This window comes from Miniopterus schreibersii, assembly GCF_964146895.1.
Source record: "Miniopterus schreibersii genome assembly, chromosome: 4".
NCBI lineage: Eukaryota > Metazoa > Chordata > Mammalia > Chiroptera > Miniopteridae > Miniopterus > Miniopterus schreibersii.
Window position 1 is genome coordinate 65,337,783 of NC_138105.1, and position 25,430 is coordinate 65,363,212.

The 25,430-nt window shown below is 45.8% G+C and overlaps 1 protein-coding gene across 4 annotated transcripts in view; it reads right to left on the reverse strand.

Annotated features, from left to right (window-relative positions):
• Positions 1-25,430, reverse strand: part of GNG7 (G protein subunit gamma 7) — a 112,964-nt gene that overhangs the window by 85,229 nt on the left and 2,305 nt on the right. Inside the window, exon 2 of one of the 4 annotated variants that reach the window (XM_081135112.1) lies at positions 19,754-19,833. The exons of the other annotated variants lie outside the window; for them this stretch is intronic. The gene's annotated coding sequence lies outside the window, so the exon portion shown is untranslated. The remainder of the gene's footprint in view (positions 1-19,753; positions 19,834-25,430) is intronic. 4 annotated transcript variants of the gene reach the window in all.

Here is a 25,430-nt window from a genome sequence, read left to right on the forward strand (position 1 = left end):
ACCAGAGGATATTTTCTTCCATTGGTTTCTAGAGAAAGTGGAAGGGGGTGGAGAGAAAGAGAAACATCAATGTGAGAGAGACACATCGATTAGTTGCCTCCCACAAAGGGGCCAGGGATCAAGCCTATAACCATGGTACATGCCATGGACCAGGAATTGAACCTGAGGCCCTTTGGTGCACAGGCCAACACTCTAACCACTGAGCCATGCCATCCAGGGCATAATTCACTTCTTATAAATGAAGAAATTGAGTCACAAAGAAAGGAAGTTAGGAAGGAAGGAAGGGGAGAAGAAAGGAAGGAAAGAAGGAAGGAGGAAGGGAGGAGAGAGCCCATCTCAGACCAGATGATCGCTAAGCACTCAGATTTTGCCAGTTGATTCATTTGACAGCTGTTATGAACAAGAGCCAGAGAGAAGCGAGGTCAGTCCTGGCCAAATATATTTCCTCGTTTTTCCACCAAGCCCCTGTAAGTGCCATAATAATATATGAGGATCAAAATCTCCTGACCACTCAGGCCTGGATTAACTGACATCAGAGCCATGTCAGGCCAGGGAACCATGGCAGTCCCAGGGGCAGATTAGAGGAAAGCCCCAATAGAATCATCCCACATGAACTCCCATGGATTATTGCCAAATGCCATTTGGCCAATGGGAAGCATATGCTGGCCGATAAAGAGCTGATTTTTCCGTAAGACGGCACAGAGCAGGAGACAATCTCTTCATTCTCCCATTACTGATGTGTCCCTGTGCAATCTAGCCTGAGGCTCAACCTGTTCCTCCTGCCATTCCTGTTGGGGAGATTCCACTCCTCTCATCTCTTGGTGTGAAGCTCTCAGCGAGGCCCAACACCACATGGAAAGGAGAAACTGGACACATCCCTCATCCTCCACCTCTCCCCATGCTTGTCCTCCAAACTTTGCGTGAAGGATAGAAACAGCCGAAATAAGTGGACAAAAGGCATCTCAAGGATGGTTCCAGAAACTGCAATTCTACCCAGGATGCCCTGGGAACAGCCTGCACACAAAACACCAACAACTGCCATTTCTTGGTGAAATCACTAAATCCATCACTTCACATAGCATTTCTCTGTGATAGCAGGTGGTGTTTTTCTTTTTTTAGGAACATTGGGCAAATAAACTAATGTCCCATTTGACTATTTTCAGAGATAAGTTCACCTGCTGTGGTAGCCAGTCGCCAACAACCAACCCATCTCCTGATATTCATGCTCTTGTGAGACCTCCTCCCACTCTGTATCACAGTTGGTCTGTGTGACCAATGGCATGTGGCAGAAGTGATAGCATACCACTTCCAAGACCAAGTTATGAAAGACACAGGCTTCCTCCTCACTCTCTGGGATCACTCTCTCTGAGGGAAACCAGGTACCACATTGTGAGGATGCTCAAGCAGCGCTGTGGAGGGGTCCATGTGGAGAGGAGCTGAGACCTCCCATCGACAGCCAGCCACACAAGGGAGCCATCCTGAAGTGGCTCTTCTAGCCCCAGTTGAGTCTTCAGATGAAGCAGCCCTTGTTGACATATGCTCCGCAACCTCCTGAGAGTCTCTGAGCCATCAGTTAAGCTGCTTCCAAATTCTCAATTCATAGAAACTGCGGGGTAATAAATGCTTGTTGTTTAAGTTTGGGGGCCATTTGTTACAGAGCAATAGACAGCTGATACACCTGCATCTGAGCTGATTCACCTGACATCTCCACGTAGACATTTAGTCAGCTATTACATTTTTCTAATGGCAAGCATAGAACAGCACTGGCATTTTCATTTTTCTGTTTGTTTTTTTTTGTGTGTTTTTAAAAATATATCTTTATTGATTTCAGAGAGAGGAAGGGGGAGGGAGAGAGAGAGATAGAAACATCAATGACGAGAGAGTCATTGATCGGCTGCAGCCCGCAACCCAGGCATGTGCCCTGACCGGGAATCAAATCCTGATTGCCTGGATCCTAGGTGGATGCTCAACCGCTGAGCCACGCCCGGCCGGGCTTCATTTTTCTGTTTTCCAAGCCTCTATTACAGTAATAACCTGGAGAGACACAGCCCAATAGGACTGGTAAACTCAATGAGAGGAGAGTGGTAGAACAGCTAGGGTGAGAGAGTGAAGCCTTTGGGATTTCACAAATTATCGATGTCAATGCCAGCACCAAGCTTCTGAAACAGAATAAATCCATTGCCTCTATCATCTTTCCCCTAAAGCAAGGTTCTTCCCCTTGGCACTACAGACATGGGGGCCAGTCATTCTGGGGGGGTGTCTTCCTAAGCACTGGGGAGTACTGAGCAGCATATCCGAACCCTCACCTGCTTGATGCCAGAAGCACCCATAGTCCTGACAACAAAGATGTCCCCAGACACACCCTAGTGTCCTCGGGAAGGACTGCCCCGGATGAGAGCCCTTGCTCTAAGCACGCCCCTCATGGCAGGGACTGCCAGGGAACCAGCAACAGGCAGCTCTCCCCCACCAGGTTGCAGATCCTGCCTCTGGAATCTGAGTGGGTAAACTAGGACATATGAACCCCTTCCCTTCTCTTCCCACACTGACAGCCCACCCGCAAGTAGCAGGAGTGCCTCATCTCGCTGGAGGCTGGATATAGAAACAGCGCTGGCTTTTATGCACTCACTGCAGCTATTACCTCAGCCTTCACTCATCACCACAGTAACCATCTAAATATGTCACCCTGACGAGCTCTGACTGCAAATGAAGGGGGAAGAGAGCCTAGGGACTAGGAAAGGTACCTGGGGGCCGGGGCAGTGACACACTGCTCCAAAACCACTAGGCTGATTGCGGGGTTGGCCATGGCTGAACCAAATCAGGAGCCATCACATCCCTAACGAGACAGGGCAAATGGGCACAGTGAGCTTAACCCCAGGGGTTAAAGGTCAGTCTCTGGGAGCCAAGTAGAATGATGTTCTTGGTGCCTTAGAGGCTGGCCCAACTCTCCTCTGTGTAACACAGGAGGGGGGTTCCCCTGGTTTAAATGTCTATTGGGGATTTTTCTAGTGTCTTCTATGAGCAGGATCGGCCTCAGTTTTTTTCCAAATAACACAGCATCTCCCCCCCTCGGCACTGTTGACATTGGGGCCAGGTCATTCTCTGGGGCCCATCCTGGGCAGTGTGGAACATTGAGCAGCATCCCTAATCCCCACCCACTCAGTGCTAGGAGCACCCCCAGTGCGACAACCACAGATGTCCCCAGATACTGCCCAGGTCCCTTGGGGACAGGATTACCCCACCATGCTAGGCAGTGTCCCCCATCATCTGGGATTGTAACATATGGAGGGACAGGCAACTGATTTGGAAAGAGGACCAATTTTGGACAATAAAAAAGGAAAATGTGTACAAACAGATTTCTCTTTCTGCTCACAATTAAACAGCTGCACTGAATCCCACGGAAGGGGGTGGGGGTGGGAACACAGATTCTTGCATCAGAGAGGCAGCACGGTGGCGTACTATCTGTCCCATCTTCATGACTTTCTCCTCCATGCCTCAGTTTCTGAATCTGTAGCATGGAAAGGATGGCAGCACCTTCTAGATGGGTTTGCTTTTTGGATTAAATAAATGAATATCTATAAAATGCTTAAATCAGTGCTTGACATATTGTTAATAGTACATAACTGCTTTATTAAAACTTTATTATGTTATGTATTATATATTAACTTACACATTAGGACTTCTTTATTATATTAGGAACTTCATTACCTGCTTTGTTCACAAGATCAGGGTCCAGCAATGTGTTTCAGTGAAGGGCCAGCCAGTAGATATTTTTAGCTTTGCAAGTTATACAGTCTAGGTCCCTACAACTCAACAGGGCTGTCGTAGACAAATGGGTGTGGGCCATGTGCCAATAAAACTTTATTTACAAACTAGGTAGTGTGGATTTTGCCCCGGGGCTGTAGTTTGTGGTCTACGAAAAAATGACAGTATGTTAGTCACTAATGCTCATATCCAGGCACCAATGCAGGCACCTCTCATCCTGAAATTAGATTACAGGTCATAGGGAAAGCTCAGTGCTGCCTGTCGCAATCATCTTAGGCCATCTGGCAACACAAAACACTCACAACCACAGAGGGCAACTTTTAAATTCAGAAGAGAGCTGTTGCTTCCCCACCACTGCCTTGAAAAATCTGTTGCCTATCTTCGTTAGCAAATACCTCATCTCTATCAACCAGCTAGAAAACTCTGACTGCAAAGGGCATCCAAAATATCTAAATTCATCGTCACTAAATCAACAGACACCCAGGTGCGTGAAGATGGGGAGAAAAGGGAATTTTGTGCACTGTTGGTGGGGTTGCAAATTGGTGCAGCCACTATGGGAAAGAGCATGAAGCTTCCTCAAAAAACTAAAATTAGAGCTGCCACACAAACTACCAAGTGCATTTCTGCGTATTTACCCGAAGGAAAAACATTACTTCAAAAAGATATATGAACCCCTATGTTCACTACAGCATTGCTTACAACAGACAAAATATGCTTGGAAGCAGCCTAGGTGTCCATCAGTAGCTGACTGGATAAAGATGTGAGCCCTGGCCGGGTGGTTCAGTTGGTTGGAGCATCATCCTGTACACCAAAAGGTTGCAGGTTCGATTCCCAGTCAGGGCACGTACAGGAGGCAACCGACATTTCTCTGTCACATCGATGTTTCTCTCTTTCTCTAAAAATCAGTAAGAACATATCCTTCGGTGAAGATTAAAAAATAAAAATAATAGATGTGATACATACACACAATGGAATATTACTCAACCATAAAAAATAAAATCTTGCCCTGGCTGGTGTGGATCAGTGGTTACAGCATAGGGCCAAGCACTGAAGGGTTTTGGGTTTGATTCCAGGTCAAAGGCACATGCCTGGGTTGCAGGTTCAATCCTCGGTCCCAGCTGGGGTGTGTATTGGAGGCAACCAATCAATGTGTCTGTCTCACACTGATGTTTCTCTCTCTCTCTGAAAATTGATGAAAAAAATATCCTCAGGTGAGGATTAACAAAAAAACAAAAACACAAAACTTTTGTTTTAAAAAAAGAATAAAATCTTACCACTTGGGACAACATGGATGGACCTTGAGGCATCATGCTAAGTGGAATAAGTCAGAGAGAAAAGGTCAAATACCATGATTTCACTTATATGTGGAATGTAAAAAAACAAAATAAATGAACAAACAAAACAGAAACAGACTCATAGATATAGAGAACCAGCTAATGGTTGCCAAAGGGGAGGGGTGTGAGGGGATGGGAATAAAGAAAAATAAATAACAAAATACCTAAATTTGGTGAGCAAAATTTTCTAGATAGGATAGTTTATCACCTGCAAAATTGCCACTGGTCAGGTCCCCTTATAATCCATCCCTAGACTGAGAACTGGTTTCTGCATATGGAAAATTTGAGAAACCATCACTGCCCAGAGGGGCCTAAGGAGACACGTCAAAGGTCAAGGGGTCCTGGGTGAAGTCCTGGAGCAAAAAAAGGGCATTAACAGAAAACTACAGAAATCTAAATAAAGCATGAACAATAGTTAATAAGAACACAAAAATACTGGTCTATTTGTTGTGACTAATGTACCAGAATAATGTATGATGTTAACAGTGGGAACTAGGTGTGGGGTGTATGGGAACTCTGCACTGTCTTCCCAGTTTTCTGGGACTCTAAAACAATTCTAAAATAAAAGTTTATTTTAAAAAAAGAAAAGGGAGTGCCAATAGGCAATTAGTTATGTATGCTAGAGAATGCTTTAAAATATGATTGAGGGAACATGAAGTCCCTGTGACAGCATCTAATAATGAAAGTATTATATAAAACCTAGAAAAGAAAGATGCTAATAACAGGATATGCTAATGAGTGGGAAAGTTTGCTCTTATGAAAGGAAGGAGGGGGAGAAAAGACAGGTGGCTGAGTGGTTCCTGCACCAGCCATGGTGGCTGAGACCCTTACTGCTAGAGGAAACCTCTGGAACATCCAGGCAGATCTGGACAATGGGCTGCATCCACTCAGGAGGCCGTAGCACCAGGTGGCACGCAACTAGTGCCTGCCAAATGTGTAGCCAGCGCCCAGGTATGGCAGAGGGCAATTTTATGGATGGAGAGTTCTGGAAAATAAATGTGAAGCAGTGGTCCAAAGACAGACAACATCTCCTGATCTTTGCAAGATAACTTATTAGACACCAGGGTCTCTCCCCTCAGCCCTATAGACATCCAGGGCTGGACTGTTCTCTGTGAGGGGCTATCCTGGGCACTGCAGGGTGTTCACCCTGGTCCCCACTCAGTCAATGCCTGGGGTACCCCCAGTCATGACAACCACAGATGTCCCCAGACATCGGCCAGTGTCCCTTGGGAGTAGGATCACCCCAGATGAGAACGGTCCTATAATATCTAACAATCTATATAGAACTCCATAAAGTATAATTATCCTCATTCTACAGATGGGGAAACTGAGGCTCAGAAAGGCAATAAAGCCAGCCTGAGATCTCCAAGATAGGAGAAAGCCTCAGAGAAGAAGGGGCTAGTCATAAGTGTTGAATGCTACTTTGAATAAGGGACCTCTGCATTGGGAAGGCGGAGGGCCAGGCTGATCTACCAGAGACAGGAGGCCTAATCCGGCCAACCACTTGTGTTTGTACATAATGTTTTATTGAAACACAGCCATGCCCATTCGCTTAAATACTGTCTATGGCACTTTCATGCTTACAAGGGCAGAGCTGAGTAGCTGTGACAGGGACTGCCTGGCCCGCAAAGCTGAAAATATTTACTCTGGTCCTTGACAGAAATTTGTTGACTCCTCATAAAGAGATATCCAACATCACCACCTCAGGCCCTGCAGTGTTTTCTCTTCAGACTCAGTCTGCGTGCTCAGGGAGTATTTTGTTGAAGGAACAGACACAGAGGCAGCCTCCCTGGGAAGGGAGGCCTATCCCCCGGGCTCTGGTCAAGGAGGCCCGCCCTGGGTTCCCCTATTCAGCCAGCCGGGCGGTCTGCCCTTCCCCACCCACCAGGGCCCGCCCCAGCCTTTCAGGCGGGCTAGCAGCACAACAGCCCAGCTGCCTTTGAGGCCCTGGTGCTGTGCGGGCAGTGCTGTCATCGAAACCTGCTCTCCCGTGGGATGGACTGGGGGCTTCTGCTGAGCTCTGGTGCTCCGGAAACCATGTTCCCCTGACTTGGCAAGGTCAGCCCTGCAGCCTCTGGAGGGTAAAATGTGCTGAGCAGGACAGGCACTGCTGCACCAGCTCATCTTCCCAGAGCCCCAGTGGACTTGGCACAGCTTAGGGTCCTAGTGTGAGACCTACAGAATATTCTTTTTTAAAAATTAAATTTCTTGGGGTGACACTGGTTAATAAGATCATATAGGTTTCAAGTGTATATTTCTATGATACATAATCTGTATACTGCATTGTTGGCTCACCACCCAAAGTCAAACCATCTTCCATCACTATATATTTGGCCCCCTTTACCCTTTACTACCCCTAACCCCTTCCCTCTGGTAACCACCATACTGTTGTCTATGAGTTTCAGAAATCATATGGTTCTTAGCTCTTTCTGACTTATTTCGCTTAGCATAATATTCTCAAGGTCCATCTGTGCTGTCGCAAATGGCAGCATTCCACCCTTTCTTATGGCTGAGTAGTATTCCGTTGTATATATGTGCCACATCTTCTTTATCCAAGCCTCTACTGAAGGACACTATGGTTGTTTCCATGGCTTGGCCACCGTGAATAATGCTACAATGAACATAGGGGCGAATATATATTTGCAAATAAATGCTTTCCAGTTTTTCGTGCAGATACCCAGGAAAAGGGTTGCTGTGTCATATGGTAACTTTATTCAGTTTTTTGAGGAGCCTCCATACTGTTTTTCCTGGTGCCTGCACCAGTTTACACCCTCACCAGCAGTGAATGAGGGTTCCCTTTTCCCCACAACCTCTCCAACACTTGTTATTGCTTGTCTTGTTGGTAACGGCCATTCTAACAGGTGTCAAGTGGTGTCTCTTTGTAGTTCTGATTTGCATTTCCCTATAGCTAGTGAAGTTGAACATCCTTTCATGTATCTGTTGGCCATCTGTATGTCTTCTTGGGAGAGGTATCTGTTCAGGTCCTCTGTCCATTTTTTAATTGGATTGTTTGTTTGGTTGATGTTGAGTTATATCAGTACTTTATATATTTTGGATACTAACCCCTTGTCGGAGCTATTTGTAAATATCTCCCATTCGGTTGGTTGCCTTTTGTTTTGTTGGTGGTTTCTTTTGCTGTGCAGAAGCTTTTTAGTTTGATATAGTCCCATTCATTTATTTTTGCCTTTACTTCCCTTGCCTTTGGGGTCAAATTCATAAACTGTTCTCTAAGACCAAGGTCCATAAGTTTAGTACCTATGTTTTCTTCTATTAATTTATTGTTTCAGATATTATATTTAGGTGTTTGACCCATTTTGAATTAACTTTTGTACATAGGGACAAACTGTAATCTAGTTTCATTCATTTGCATGTGACTTTCCAATTCTCCCAGCATCATTTATTGAAGAGGCTTTCTTTTCTCTATTGTGTGTTTTTGGTTCCTTTGTCAAAAATTATTTGCCCCGCCCCCCCAGTATGGCTCAGTGGTTGAGCATCGACCTAGGATCTAGGAGATCACAGTTCTATTCCTGGTCAGGCCACATGCTGGGTTGCAGGCTCAATCCCCAGCAGGGGGCGTGCAGGAGGCAGCCAATCAATGACTCTCTCTCACCATTGATGTTTCTCTCTCTCTCTCCCTCTCCCTTCCTCTCTCTCTGAAATCAATAATAATATATTTTTAAAATATTATTTGCCCATATACATGTAGTTTTATTTCTATGCTCTCAATTCTGTTCCATTGGTATGTATGTCTATTTATCTGCCAATGCCATGCTGTTTTAATTATCATAGCTCTGTATCATGATTTGGAGTCAGGTAGTGTGATACCTCCAGTTTAATTCTTTTTTTCTCAGGATTGCTTTAGCTATCCAGGGTCTTTTGTGGTTCCATACAATTCTGATTATTTTTGTTCTATTTCTATTTTTAAAATGACAGAATATTCTTTAGTCAGAAGGTAACCTTAGTCCATGCTTTCTACCCCAGGCACTGCTGACACTGGGACTGGGTCATTCTGTGTGGGACTGTCCTGGGCATTGTGAGGGATCGAGCAGCTCCCAGCCCCCACCCAGCAACCCTGGATGCCAGTGGCTCTGGGCCTCACATGCCCTTCACACTAACTATAAAATGCTCCCAGGTGACTTGTGCGCACCTGCATTCCAACATGCTTTTCTGATTTACAGCTCAGAATGAGCTCTGCATGGGAACATTCCCCCCTGAGGGCCGAGAAGAGGGTTGCTGAGCTCTGGTGCCTGTTCCAGGATGATGAGTTTGAGGTGGGCCCCAGGGCAGGCAGGTGACAGCAGTGTGGGGTCCTGGAGAGACTACGCCTGGCTCATTGGAAGACCACACCTGAATCCAGTGCCAGCTCTCACCACACAGGATGTGGCCTGATGTCATCAGCAATTCCAATTATCCTGAGAGTTTTTGCTGGACAATCTCCTGATTTTTTTTTTTTCATTCTCACCCAAGGAGAGAATTTTCCATTGCTTTTAGAGAGAGTGGAAGGGGAGGGGGGAGAGAGAGAGGGAGAGAGAGAAAGAGATGGGAAACACATCAATTTGTTGCCTCCTGCACCCACCCTGATGGTGATTTGTTATGCAGCATTAGCAGACTAATGCAGGCTGTTTCCCAAATTCAAATCTACTCTCAAATGATAAAAATCTGAAATGCATTCAAAACATACAAATTTGTACATCTGAAATACACAAAAGCAGAGCAGCCCACCTTGAAGACCATCACAGTGGAAACACTATTAGAAGTACAAGGTCTCCCAAGGTGAATGAAAAAGGAGGAAACGACTGCTTCAATGTGAAGTCTGGGGGTGGTGAAGAAAATAGAGCTATTTTTTGTGGACATTCATAACTCAAGAGTTTCACACTCAGTGGCATATATAGTACACCAGGCAGTTTTTCTACATTACTGGGTCTCAACGCTGTGTTGTTGTGTATCCCCCAAAGGAAAAGCTGATTCAGAAAACAATGCTATACATTATATATACATATATCATACTACTTTCCTTAAATCAGAACTGTTCTAACGCCTCTCCCTGTGGCTGAGACTAGAATAGATAACAAACTACGTTTTTGCACACTTGGGATTGGTAATATTTTAACACATGGAAAATGCTATGGGACTGCAAACTGCTTTATATTCCTCAAACATACCACCAGCTATAGCAACTCCCCTAACAGTTAGACATGTTCATAAATGAACCAAAACAGATCACGTTCTTGGAGGCAAGACGCATAATGGGCTCTCCACCAGAGGGATCTAATTAAATCCCCGAACCATCACAGAAAACAGGAGTTCGGCTTCTATGAGAATTGAGGCTTAGAGGCCATGTGGAAGGGAGAGTGCCGTGGCCAAGTTCAGTGTTCTTCACTGAAAACCTGTGACGACAAAAACCAGGAAATGCCAGCTAGGTCACTCAGAGGTAAAGAAACTGGGAACATTATTTACCAAACCCAGCTGGTTAGGGACTGGAACTATCAACCTGCACAGCCCCTCTCCCGAGGACGGAGCTGAAGGACAGCCAGGACCTAAATTGATACATGCAAAGAACTGCTGGAAAAACATTTCCCCAGGGTCCTACAGGGTACAAAGAAAACACAAGAAAACTTACATTCCTTGCATGAGGATTCTCAACGAGGGGAAGAGGGACAATTGCCCCGAGGGGACACTGGGCGATGTCTGGGGACCTATATGGTTGTCACGACTGGAGACACTCTTGATATTGAGTGGGTGAGGGCCAGGGATGCTGCTCGACACCCAACAGTAACCAGGACATTCCCCCATGGAGAACAACCTGGCCCTGATTTTCAGCAGGTCATTCTCCTGGGGGGACTCTGCACAGTCTGGCCCTGAGGTCTAAAGGGACTCATTCGTCTTTATTACAGACCCAAATCTGTGTCATCACCGCAGAGGAAAAACGGCTGCTAATTACATTTCCATATGTGCTACCGAGAATTTTTCTAGAGATGACTGGGGAACATCATCTGGAGACAAAACGTTGCAGCAGTCTGAGCTCAGTGTGGTGCTTGAGTTTCACTCTAATGTGTCAACGGGACATCACAGAGTAGCTGAAAATTCCAAGCATTTTCTTTGGTTTTGATCCCTTTGCATACAACTGGGGGGTAGATTCTGCCCCTCAGGGGACACTGGGCGATATCTGAGGACATTTGAGGTTGTCACAACTGGGGGTGCTCCTGGCATGAAGTGAGTGGAGGCCACAGATGCTGCTCAACACCTCACAGTGCTCAGGACAGACCCACATATAATGACCCAGCCCCAGTGTCCACAGTGCCAAGGGAGAGACCCTGTCTTATGGGAAATGAGTCAGCAGGAGAGTATGGCATGGAAGGTCAGAAATGTGTGTGGTAGGGACTGCACCTTGGAGATAACAACACTGACGAAAACCAGTGGAGCAGATAATTGCACGCACAGCACAAGCACTCACCTCATTTCGTCACTGCCATAACTTTGAGCTAAGTCCAATTATTTCCCCACTTTGAGCTAAGTCTTATTATTTCCCCACTTTAGGTGGGGACACAGATGGAGGGAGGCCCCAGAGGGAGCTGGAAAAAATGCTGGAGTGGGTTGGTTTTCTATTAGAAATCTGGAGTCACCATGTACTCACTGTATAATCCAGGGCAGGTTTTACAACTGCTCAGCTTTCTGACTGAAAACAAGGACAAGGACACCTACCTCAAAGGTTTAAGACAGGGAATCTTCCCCTCGACACTGAGCACTTGGGGCCGGGTCATTTTCTGCGGTGGAGCAGTCCTGGTTTAAGGGCTAGATCAACAACCTTGGTGGCTACAAAGGTGTCTAGCACATAGCGGGTACTCAAAGAATAGCTGGGTCCTTTTTAATTTTTCCGAGACGTGGGGTATAGACAGAGCCTCACAGCCGGGTTTAGGGTGCTGCACTCCTAACAGGAGGTCAGCCCTGAGCCCTCCAAAGCCCCTGCATTAAAGTCACAGAAGTATCCCCACCGAAGGGAAAAGGGTACAAGGTCCGTCATACAGATGATTCTCCCAGCCTGGCCAGCCTGATCCCAGACAGTGGGTAACCAGACGCCATCCTCTGCAGAACCCAGTGTGGGCCTGTGTGCTTCCATCCTTCCACAAACATGAGTATGAATGTTCCCTTGCCTCAAAGGACAAATCCATCACCATAACGCCATAAAATTTCTAATTCTGCAGCCACCTACAGTCTCTTTACAGATGTTAGTGGCAGGGTCAGCAGCTTTTAGAAAATGGCTGGCTGGGGTCTGGTCCCTTTGGCCCTGAGTGGAAGGGGGAGGGGTGGATGCAGCAGATACTAATTCAGTCGAAATAAGACACATGAGGGGGGTGAATGTGCAGTGAGAGGCAATGGGGGAACAATATTGATATTAATATGTATATTATAATACTAATATTAGCTATAATATAGAATTAATAGCATTAATATTAAACTGATTATTACAGCAATCACAGTGATAACCTGTCCACCCCCCACCAGGTCACTGCCTCGTACATCATCTCAACCCTTGGATGATCCTGGGTGGTGACCTCTATCCAAGTTTGCCCACAAGGAGAAAGGAACATTGATCCCTGCTAGCTACTACACACATTCTGTGTGGTCTTCTCACTGCCCTTGAGTCAGGAGCCTCTTTTACAGAAAAAACAAACCCACCAACCAAAACCTGAAGCTCAGGTGCAAGAAAACTGCGCAAGGTCCCCTGGCAACTGCAGAGCAGTGAGGGCTGGGGTCCAGCAGGTTCGGGGCTTCAGCAATTGAAAAACACTAGTCATGACGGTAGGTGGAGGGTAGGGAAAGATGGAAACATGGCCAGGCTGAGAGCAAGCAAGTGGAATTTGTCAGAGCAGAGAGCATTCTAGGTGAGGGGGATAGAAATGAGACTCCAGGGCAGGAGGGAGAAAAGTCAGCTGTGCCCAGAGAAAGCTGCTGGGAGGCACAGCTATGCAGGGACACTGCTGCTCGGAGGCTCTGAGAAAGAAATGAGGATGGATGTGGGGAGCGGATGAATGGACTCGGCCAGAGGAACTCGATTCCTTCCACAGCCCCCAGGGCGGAGCTGTGAAAGCAGCAAATGTACAAAAATCCCAGCAGGCACAGAAGCACAAACAGTCTATAGGTTTAAAAATAGATGATGGGCCGGCAATGCCCATCCAGAACTGAAAACATCCACATAAAAACTATACACGCATGTCCACAGCAGCAGGATTCACAAAAGCCAAAAGGTGGAAACAACCCATGCCCATCAATGGATGATGGATAAAGACAATGTGATATATTTATACAATGGAATATTATTCTGCTATAAAACATGAACGTGGAGGAACCTTGAAAGCACGATGCTCTGTGACAGAAGCCAGACACAAAAGGCCACACAGTGCACGATCCCATTTATGTGAAATGTCCAGGATAGGCAAATCCACAGGCACAAGAAGTGGGTCAGTGGTTGTTGGGGGGTGAGGAAGGGAATGGGAAGTGACTGCTGATGGGAACAGGATGTCTTTTTAGGGTGATGAAAACATCCAAAAATTGCCTGTGGCAATGGTTGCACATATCTGTAAATATACCAGAAACCAAAGAATGGTACATTTTAAATGGGTAAATTATATGGTATGTGAGTGATATTTCCATCGTGTTAAAAAAATGTCCTGCCCTGACGGGCGTGGCTCAGCGGTTGAGCGTCGACCTAGGATCCAGGCGATCAGGGTTTGATTCCCGGTCAGGGCACATGCCCAGGTTGCTGACTGCAGCCAATCAATGACTCTCATCATTGATGTTTCTATCTCTCTCTCCATCTCCTTTCCTCTCTCTGAAGTCAATAAAGATATATTTAAAAAAAAAATATATATATATATATACATATATATATATATATCTCCTACTAGGCACAGAAGCAACCCACACAAACAGTCTATACATTTAAAAATAAATGATAGGGATAAACATAGATAGAACCTCCTAGAATAATGCCCACTGAGAGGCATATAAAGAATGTGAGTAGGAATTTCATTTTCAGCTCAGCTTCCATGTACTGAGGGCAAAAGACTCCGTAAAGCTGTCTGTCTCTGACTTATGTCATTTGATTCTTCAGGTAACTCATTTAGGTTAGCATTACCATGCCCATTTTTGAGAGGGGAAGACTGAGGCTCCGTCCTCGCTCCTGGTGCTCCCTCTTTCCCCTTTTCCCCCTCTTCCAATCAACTAAACAGAAGTGATGGCAATCCCTTTGCAAACCTCCCTGGAGAGGGTCTCCTAAAATCATATCATCTCCCTCCCAACAAGCTGTCCTTTTATGTTTCTTTCCTTCAACCAGCTGACCCTGCTTAGAAACCACCATGGGACATGCAGATCAAAGCTGCAGTGAGAAACCTGCAGGACGCTGGACTCAGAGATGCACATCATAACTGCTGACGAACTGCTGGTGGGAAAAACAGCCTGGTGGGTTCTTCTTCTTTTTTTTTTCCAACTTCATTATTTTTTTAAAAAAAAAATATATCTTCATTGACCTCAGAGAGAGGAAAGGAGAGGGAGAGAGACAGAAACATCAATGATGAGTCATTGATTGGCTGCCTTCTGCACGCTCCCGACTGGGGATTGAGCCTGCAACCCGGGCATGTGCCCTGAGCGGGAATCGAACCCCAATCGCCTGGATCCTAGGTCAATGCTCAACCGCTGAGCCACACCCGACCAGGCTCTTCTTTTTTTTTAATTCTCATCCAAGGGCATGCTTAGAGGAACAGAGTGAGAGACATCAATTGGTTGGCTTCCGTATGTGCCCGATCGCAACCCTTCAGTGCTACGCTCAACCAACTGAGCTCCTCGGGCCTAGCTGGCATGGCGGGTTCTTAATGTGTTAAACAGGAGTTGGTGAAATGACCCAGCAATTCCACTCTTAGGAACCTACCCAAGTGAAAGGACAAAGTCTATGTGATTCCAAACTCATATGAGATCTCCAGAGGAGTCAGATTCATAGAGACAGAAAGTAGATGGTGAATGGGGGGGGGGGGCGCGGAGCTGGGGATGGTAAGTGAGCGCTTAATGGGGACAGTTTCAGTTCGGGAAGATGAGAAAGTTCTAGAGATGGATGGTGGTGATGGCTGTATGACAGTGTGAATGTGCTTAATGTCACTGAGTTGCGCACTTAAAAATGGTTACAATGGTGCCTGGCCGGTGTGGCTCAGTGGTTGGGAGTCATCGCATGCACCAAGAAGTCACAGGTTCGATTCCTGGTCAGGACACGGGCACATGCCCAGGTTGCGGGCTCGATCCCCAGTAGGGGGTATGTGGGAGGCAGCCGGTCGATGTTTCTCTCTTCCTCTCCCTCTCTCTCTGAAATCAATAAAAACATATTTTGGGGGGGAAATGGTTACGATGGTGAATTTTATATTTTGTGTAATTTACCACAAAACAGAACAAAGTAGAGAAAAAGTGGACGCAGGGAGGTGAGTAGGGAGTTCATGCTGCCCTGAGCACAGAGTTGGGGGGCTGGTGAGAAGCAAATGGGATGTCTGGCGTGTGATACAGTGGCTACCAGGACCAATAGGTCCCCTCCCCTGGGGAGTGGGCAACAAGGCAGAAGACAGTCGCATACACCCAGCACTCAGCAACATCCTACTGTTGTTTGCTGAGTAAAAAGAGGTCACTGAGAAACAAGCCTCATGCAACAAAGGGTCCCATTCAGTCCCAAGCGGCTCAGAGAAATACTGCCTTCTCTCCGGGGAGATGACCCGTGGCTGTACAGTTTCACTTTTAAAGGACACACCAAACACCTGCCCACAATACAGCCTGCTTTCCAGCAACCCTCTGCTTTCACCAGAGATCCAGGGCTGTCACTGTGGGAGGGGGGCAGACCAGGAGGGAGGGCACGAGTATCACTGCTGTCACGTGGTTTACAAGCCTTGGGCCACCTGAGTCGCAACTGTATTTATTCCTAGATATAAAGCTCCCCTTTGTTAACACATGGTACCTATGCAAACTTGAGCTAAAACACTCAGGTCCAGTTTATTTCAGTCACCAGAGGTGGGACGAATGCAAGCCCACACACACCTGAGCACATTTGGGACAAGTGAGACCCATGCATCTCAAATTAGATGTTTCTCCCAACACCCTTCAGTGTCTGCAGCCACATATATAAAATGATGAGTTTCCAACTCCCCAAACACCACCTGGGCCAGGAGGTCCAGCTCATCCTGAGGGTGATGATGTTTGGGTATCAGGACCCCTGATAGGATATGACAAGAAGTGCACCTCACCTATGTGTTCCCCTAAACCTATGACTGGGGTCCAATCATGAGAAAGCACCAAACAAATCCAGATCAAGGGACATTCTGCAAAACTCGTGACCTGTCCTTATAATTGTCCAGGCATGAAAGGTAAGGAATGTCGGAGGGTGTCACAGCCCAGAGGGACTAATGTCATAGGGGATCCAGGATGGGGTTCTGGGACAGCAAAGGGGCATTAGGGAAAGTTAGTAAAATCTGAATAAAGACTTTAGTTGATAGTAATGCACCCATGTTAATATATTAGTGTGGCAAAGATGCCCCAGAGGGACTATAAAATGCTAACATTGGGGAAGCTGGGGAGGGTACATGGGAACGCTGTACTGCCTCTGCAACCTCTCTGTACATCTCAAATTAGTCCAAAAGTAAAAAGCTAATTAATAAAATTAAATAAAATAAAAACATGTCTGGGAACTCAGTCTACCACCTTTCTTAGAGACACTGAGGTGGGGTGCTGTGCTGCATTACATGGAGCTGAATGATGGGTACAGATGTAATCTGATCCTAGGGAGAGGGAAAGGGAGGAAAGGGGACACTGCCCACAATGGAACGAGAGGCAGAGCCAAGACTGGAACTTGAGGTTCCAGAACATGGGTCCTCACCTTCTGCACCCCAAACCTACATTCACAGCTCTGAGGTTGTGGACACCACAGACACACTTTGGTTTTCTTTACACACCCCTGAGAAACTCCTAGAACCCTTCAATGACAAAGAGAAAGAGAGGGGGAGGGAGGCAGAGAGGGAGAGAAGGAGGGAAGGAGGGGAAGGGGGAAGAGGAGGGAGAGAGGGAGAGAGATAGCAAGAGACAGAGAAGGAGAGAGAGACAGATATGGAGAGAGAGATGGAGAGAGAGAAACAGACAGACAGACGGAGGAGGGAGGGAGACAGAGGGTGAGAGAGAGGAGCCAAACTATTTTTAAACAATAAAAAATGCCCATCCCATCCAAAAAACCCCAACCAGCCCCATTTCCTCCCATCACCTCCTGCTGTCTATCAACCATCATAGAAAGTTCAAGTCAAAAGCAACTCTATATTTCATTAAGTAACAATTTGAAAAAAAATCTTCCATTTCTTGTCCCTGCCACAAATATTTAAAACTCAGAAGAACTAATGACCTGTCAGTTCTCACTAAAGAGAAAGGTGTTTCGAAGCTCAGCGGGTATTGAACAAGACCATCTTGGGCTCCATCCTGGGCTCCTGGCCAAAGGAAACGCTCATCTTCACTATAACCAGACAGTTTTCAAACCTCACCCAGGGATGGATGGCCCACCTGGCAAACTATGACTTGGAACACCATAGAAAAAATACCCATTGCCTGACATCAAGATTGTCTAAATATGCATTTGGATGCCATTGCTTTACTGAGTTACTCGTTTGTTTTTATTTATATTATATATATTTTTTTTCAGTTTACGGTATAAAAGCTATGAGCACAAGACATTTATACACAGTTTTACTTTTGTATGTCTTTAAGTAACATTATAATAGGCATAACTGACATTTTAAAATGTGGTCTATTTTTGAACTAAGATGTCACAATTCATCAAATCTCAGAGCTCTTATTTCTTTTTTCTTTTAATCCTCACCGGAGGACAAGCTTTTACTGATTTTAGAGAGAGAAGAAGGGAGGGGGAGAGAGAGAAAAAAACACACATCATTGTGAGAATGAAACATCAATCAGTTGCCTCTGTCATGCACCCCAACTGGGGATCAAACCTGCAACCTGGGTATGTGCCCTAATTGGAAATCAAACCCGCAACCTTTCAGTGTATGGGACAACATCAGAGCTCTTATTTCTAAGATGGACTATTACGTCTTGTGAAACTAAAGAAAATATATTGTCATTCTTACTAAGACTGGCACAGTGCTGTGGGAAATATAATCACTCTATATATTTGTTCCCAAATCATTAAACCCTGTTCAACCAGGCTGCTATGGGAATACAAGCTCCTACATTAGCATTAGAGGCAACGTCTCTGAAGTTGTGTTATTTGCTTTCCCAATACTAGTGCTTAAACAAAACGATAAAAGCTATGAGACCACCCCGCTGGCATGGCTCAGCGGTTGAGTATCAACCTATGATCCAGGAGATCGCAGCTCAATTCCTGGTCAGGGAACATGCCTGAGTTACGGGCTCAATCGCCAGTAGAGGGCATGCAGGAGGCAGCCGATCAGTGACTCTCTCATCATTGATGTTTCTCTCTCACTCTCCCTCTCCCTTCCTCTCTCTGAAATCAATAAAGATATATTAAAAAAAAAAAAAAGATAGCCCTAACCATAAAAATCTATTAAAAAAGAAAAAAGCTATGAGACGCCAAGTTCAAGTCCCAGCACTGTCATGTCCCCCTGAAACCAGTGAGTTTCTCATCTGTAAATCACATATGCTGGGCCAGAGGGATCAACAGACTTTTTCTCAAAGGAGCCAGAGAATTAATTTTCGGCTTTTAGAACCACATGGTATCATATGTGGTAGCATGAAAGCCACCACAGGCAACATGTGAACAGATGAACCTGGCTTTGTGCCAATGAAACTTTATTGCTGAAAGAACTCTATATAATTTTCATGTGCCACAATTCATATAATTTTTCTTTTGATTTTTTAAAACCATTAAAAAATGTAAAATCCAGCTCAGTCCAGGGGCCATATAAAAACAAATGATGAGCCCTGGCCAGTATGGCTCAGTTGGTTGGACGTTGTCCAGTACACCAGGAGGTTGCTGGTTCGATTCCTGGTCAGGGCAACATGCCTGGGTTTCAGGCTCAGTCCCGGTAGGGGTTGTGCAGGAGGTGGCTGATCGATGTTGTGCTCTCATATAGATGTTTCTATCTCTTTCTCCCTCTCCCTTCCTCTCTCTCTAAAAATCAACTAACTATTAAAAAGTAGTAATTTTTTTAAAATGATGAGCTGAATTTGCCACATGGGCCATGTCGCCCCCTGAACTAGACAATCACAGGGACCCTTCTGGAACTGACTTTCTAAGATGCTCTGATTCTCAATCCACATTTTAATAAGCAAATACTTCTGTAGCTCTAAACAACCCACAAGGTGTCCAAATGCTAAACTCTATCGATATGCCTCCAGAGGTCTTATTTTCCCCCTAAAATTTCCCCTATTCGCTACCTAGACCTGTGATGTCCAGCACGGGAGCCACCAGCCATATGTGGAATTGAGCACGTGGACTGTATCTCATTCTGAGATGTAAAAACCTGTGAGTGCAAAATACACACCAGTTTCCAAAGACTTCGTATGAAAGAAAGTGAAGGTCATTTGCACCTCCTTTATGTCGATGACATGCTATCATGCAATATTCTGGATATAATGGGTCATGTCAAGCATATTATTAAAATTAGTCTCACCTGCTCTGCTTTCTGGAATGTGGTTACTCGAACATTTAAAATGATGTCTGAGGCTTGAATCCTGTCTCTATTGGAAAGCACTGTTTTTTAGAGAAAAGGGGGAAGAATAATTCATATAAAACTCAATAGCATGCCAAGTTACCACTTCCCAACAGGCACTCAAGGTGACCGCTGTTCTCATTGCTTTGCGCATAAAAACAAAATAATGGGGAAGGGATGAGCAGGTGGAGCAAAGATGATGTTTAGGGAGATTAAACTATTCTGTATGACACTATAATGATAGATAAGTGTTATAATACATTTGTCCCAACCCATAGAATGTACGACACAGAGAGTGAACCCTGACGTAGGCTATGGATGTTGAGTAATCATGTGTCAATGCAGGTCCACCGATTGTAACAAAAGTCCACTCTGGCGGGGATCGCTGATAATGCGGGAGGCTGTGCAAATATGAGGGCAGGGGAAAAACAGGAAATCTTGTACCACTATTCAATTTTGCTGTGAACTGAAAACTGCTCTAAAAATAAAGTCTGTTTTAAAAACCAAACATATCTTTTTATTTTAAAGCAATCATAAATTCATATTAGAAATAGTTATAAAAAAACAAAACAGAAAGAAGTAATTCATCCCAATGGTTCACAATCTGAGGTGGTTCTGTCTCCAGGGGACACTTAGCGATGTCTGGGGACATCTGTGGTTTTCACAACTGGGGGTGCTCCTGGCATCAAGAGGGTGGGGACCAGGAATGCTGCTCAATACCCCACAGTGTCGAGGATGGCCCCCCAAAGAGATGACCCACCCCCAGTGTCCCCAGTGCCATGGGGGAAGAAAGGAGACCTGGTTTAGTCAAATGCCATCTTGTTAATAACAAGAACACTTAATAATTACAGTGCACTTTAAAATTCCTACTGTGTCCTTCCACAGGAGCCTCGTTTGATCCCACAGCCTGGGAGGTGGCCAAGGTAGGTGTCCCAGACCCTGTCTTATAAGTAATCAAGAGTTTCTCAGGGAATATGGTTACCTGTGGCCTCCTCTATACCTCTCTCCATAAACTTGAAAACTCCCACCTCCACTCCCAGCCCTCACTCCCAGGGGCCCTGTCATGCCCAGAGTTCTCCACTTTCTGTGAGATGGTACAAAGTTTTATTTTTCTGGTGTGGAGAAAGGGGGGATGGAGAAAAGGAAAGAAGGACATCTGGCAACTAGGACCACATGGGCCCGAATAATCTGAATTTTACCCTGCCGGTGACTGCTTTCTGGGCAGTGAATTGTGTCCCCAAAAAAGATATGTCTGTATCCTAACCCTGGTACCTGGGAATGGGATCTTGTTTGGAAATGGGATCTTTGCAGATGTCAAGTTAGGGTGAATTATACAGGCCCTAATCTAATGCCTGGTGTCCTTATAGAAGAGGAAGATTTGGACATGCTTTTCAACCTGGCCTCAGCTTTGGGGAAGAATTCTGCTAAGGTGGTTGATCATTCAATCCTCCAACTTTCATATCTGACCACTCTTATATCTAATCAGGGTCCTCACCCCCTGCCCTCCCTCAGGTGATGTTGGATCACTCTGCCTGCAGCAGGAATCCTGTTAGCTGGTGTAGCCAGAATCCCCCTGATGTTCTTAGTGATTTTCCATCCATTGATCTCACTTGCTCCTTGGCTGTAAGTGCCCACTGGTTCACACTGTACTCAAAGTTGAGCCCAGATCTACACTGTTTTCTTTTCCCCGTTGCAGGAACTCCTGAATAAATATTTTTCTACCATGCTGACAATTATCTGACTTTGGCTCTCTCTAACAGATACACATAAAGAGGCCAGGTGATGACAGAGGCAGAGACCGAAGAGATGCTGCTACAAGTCTAGAAATGCTGGAAACCACTAGAAGCTGGAAGAGGCAGGCAGGACTCTCCCCTGGAGCCTCCAGAGGGAGCAAGGCCCCATGACACCCTTATCTCAGACTCCTGGGTTCCAGAACTGGGAGAGAATAGACTTCTGTTGCTTCAAGCCGCCCATGGCTGTGGTACTTTGTTACAGGGGCCCCAGAAATTCACTCAGGCAAACAGAAGACAGGTGGCACTAAGGTCTTATTCACTGACCTCCCAGCCACAGCCTGTCTGTTCCAGCACAGTGTCTGCATGGATATCTACCTTTAACTTGGCTGGATTCACCTCTCATCTTTGGTTCCTCCTGACTTTCTGTGTCCATCAAATTAGGCAGTTTCTTAAGGAGACAGGGGCAGGGGTAATGGCCTTGACAACAAAGGACAAAAGATCTGACCAGCGGTAACAGTCAAGAAGCAGAGCTGGAGGGCACCCCAGATTCACCTAGCCCTTGGCCCAGGTCCCTCCTCATGTTAGCACAGAAGTAGCAGGTAACCCACACATGTGCACACACACAAGCCCACAGTAATGACAGCACACTCTCAGTTAACTGACAGACACCAAAGATGAATTGTCTCTATTTTATCATCTCCAAACAGTTAACTTTCAGAAATTCCAAAAAAGGTAGTAATTTCTGCAAATCAGTTTGCCTTGCTCAGCACCACATCCTGGCATCAAGTGGGTGGGGGGAGGGATGCTCAACACCCCACAGTTCCCTGGATTGCCTCCTACAGAGAATGACCAAGCCCCAATGTCCACAGTATACAGAGGGAGACCCTGCAAGAGATGACATGGAAAGCCCAGTCCCACCTTGGTGCTCACACGTGGCTATGCCCCCCACCTGCCCCTTGGCTAATTTGTCAGTGCAAAACTTCTCTCCGGTCTCTTCACCTAACCATCTATCCTATGTACAGATGTTATCCCCACCACTCTGCCCCCTGAAAAACTTATTGTCACCACACCTGTGGAGCTCATGGAATATACAGGCCTGGGCTCCCGTCTCCATCACCCTCAGGGATCCCAAATCGAGAGAGCTGGGCCATGGACAGAATGGCCCTGGATCCCCTGTCTGCACACCTCCCCATGTGTGTGCACAAGTGCCTTATTCACATGGTGCTCCTGGAGCCTGGCACATGTTCTGATGCTTAAAATAGGCACACAACCAGCCTTTGTTGGGGAGAGGAAGGAAGGAAGGAAAGACGGTTTCAGACAAAGGAGACAGCAACCCAGCCATCCAGAAACGCTGGGGATGTGCTGGGTGGGCAGAAGGGGGAGTGGGAGGGGACGGTTCCTGGAGTCAAAGTAAAGGTCCTCAAGAAAGGTAACTTGGGGCGGACTCCTGCAGTGTCATGAAAGCTGTGTGCCCGGTGTGTTTTTTACTGTCCCCCAATACAAAAAAAAATAAAACAAAAACCAGTTAAGAATTATAAATAAAAAGTTAGGCAAAGACAGGAGGGAAATACACAAAGTCATTAGTTAGAAGATTAGCATCTTATCCACAACCAGAGAAAACTACATGATCTAACATTTGCAACATGAGAAAACCAGGGGAGAGTGCAAGCAGAGTCCTCCACTACCACAAATTACAGTTGAGTCTCCCACATGTGGGGAATCCAGAGTGCAATGGACAAGCCTCGTCCTGAGAAAACCACCTTCTTGATCATGGTGTCTCCCCTGACAGGTAAGTATGTGAGGGATTTTGATTTTGCTGAGTGGGTGAGGAATTGGTGAAGGTGGCAGGGAAATGACATACCAATCTGTGCTTTAGAGAGAGGATTCTGGTCATATGAGGTTCATCCAGCAGAAGGGGAAAGACTGGAAGCTGATCCAGCAGCTGGGATGCTCTGAGCAAGAGTCAGTGAAGCACTTAACTCAGGGAAAAGAAACACAGAAGAGAGAGAGGTAAAACCCAGAGGGCTGACACCAGACAACGCCCTAAGCTTCGGTTTAGTGGGCTGTTGCCTGCCCAGAGAAAAGCCATTTAAATAGCAGCATGATTCTTGAATGCCAAAGGTGGGAGCAGAGCACCCAGATGTCCATCAATGGATAAATGGATAAACACAATGTGTCCATCCACACGAAAAGGAGGGAAGCACTAACATTTCCTACAATCTGGATGAACCTTGAACACATGATACTCAGTGAGAGAAGCCAGACACAAAAGGCCACACAGCATGTGGTTCCATTCATGTAAAATGTCCAGAATAGACAAATCCAGAGACAGAAAGTGGGTTAGTGGTTGTTAGGGGCTGGGGAGAAGATGGGGGGGGGGGCACATGATTGCTGATGAGGACAGGGGATCTCATTGGGGGAACAGAATGTTCTAAAATGGGTTTAGGGGAGCCCTGGTTCAGGTGTCGCTCAGTTCGTTCAGCACTGTCCCATGCACCAAAAGGTTGCCAGTTCGATTCCCAGTCGGAGCGCCCAGGTTGCTGACTCAAGCCCCAGTAAGCAGCCAATGGATGTTTCTCGCATTGATGTTTCTCTCTCCCTTCCTATCTCTCTAAAGCACAATAAAAACACATTTTTAAAAAAGATAATAGCCCAGCCGGGCGTGGCTCAGAGGTTGAGCGTCGACCTAGGATCCAGGCGATCGGGGTTCGATTCCCGGTCAGGGCACATGCCCGGGTTGTGGGCTGCAGCCGATCAATGACCCTCTCATCATTGATGTTTCTATCTCTCTCCTTCTCCTTTCCTCTCTCTGAAATCAATAAAGATATATTAAAAAAATAATAATAATAATAAAGAAACCATTTAAAAAATTAAAAATAAAATAAAATGGGTTTAGGGGGATGGCTGCATAACTTGATAATCTTACCAAAAAAACTGAACTGTGTGCTTAAAATGGCTGAATTTTATGACATGAAAATTGTACCTCAATTTTAAAAATTAAAAAACAATAAGGCTTTCCCCTTTGTAAGTTCCTCAAGGAGAACTAGTAGCCATTTCTGGAAGAGTCTCAGCTGCCCAAGGCCTCCTGCCCACCTGCTGGCAGGACAAAATACATTGAGAGAATCCAGCTAATCAACGCCCTGCAGGGTGGTCAAGGAGGAAAAGGATGACGTGACTGCCCGGAACAGGTCACCCCACCTGTTCAACTCCCCTATCAGGTCCCCTAGTCTCCTGGGTGACATACATAATGAACACTTTTCTCTAGACCCTGAAGAGAGGGAGGCTACACCAAAGGGCAGCACAAGATAGAAGGGATGAAAATCAAGGTCCAGAACTATCAAAAGTGGAAACCAGAGGGAGGCTCCCCAACATCGGCAGGGACCTGGGATTGCAGGAGCCAGCCCTTAAAGGACCCAGGGGACCCAGGCCCAGCCCTTAAAGGACCCAAGCAAGGGGGTGAATGGAAGACACAGTTTCAATAGCTGCTGTTGTCAGTTAAGACACAAAGGAAGGGGGAGAATACCTGTGTCAACATCCACCAATCACACAACAGTCCTGGGTAACCTGCCCCTCTAAAAAGCTCTAGAAAGTTCCAAAGTCAGGTCCACCGACCCTTTTTTAAGAAATTGTGTAAGAAATTACAACAGAGTTTCAAGAATACGAATAACCTAGTAAATACAATTTTAAAGATGATTATTTGTTTACAGGTGCAAATGAAGAAACCTGTGATAACACCTTGAGCGGAAGAAAGTTTTTACACTACTACAAGGTGGACCAAAACATAAACACCTCCATTCAGTAAACAAGGAGCTAAATCGTCTGCGTGTCAGGGTACTTCCCATTCAGTTGTCTTTCCCTTCAAACAATAGGGCCTGGTATTTACAAAATGAGCACAAACTAATAAC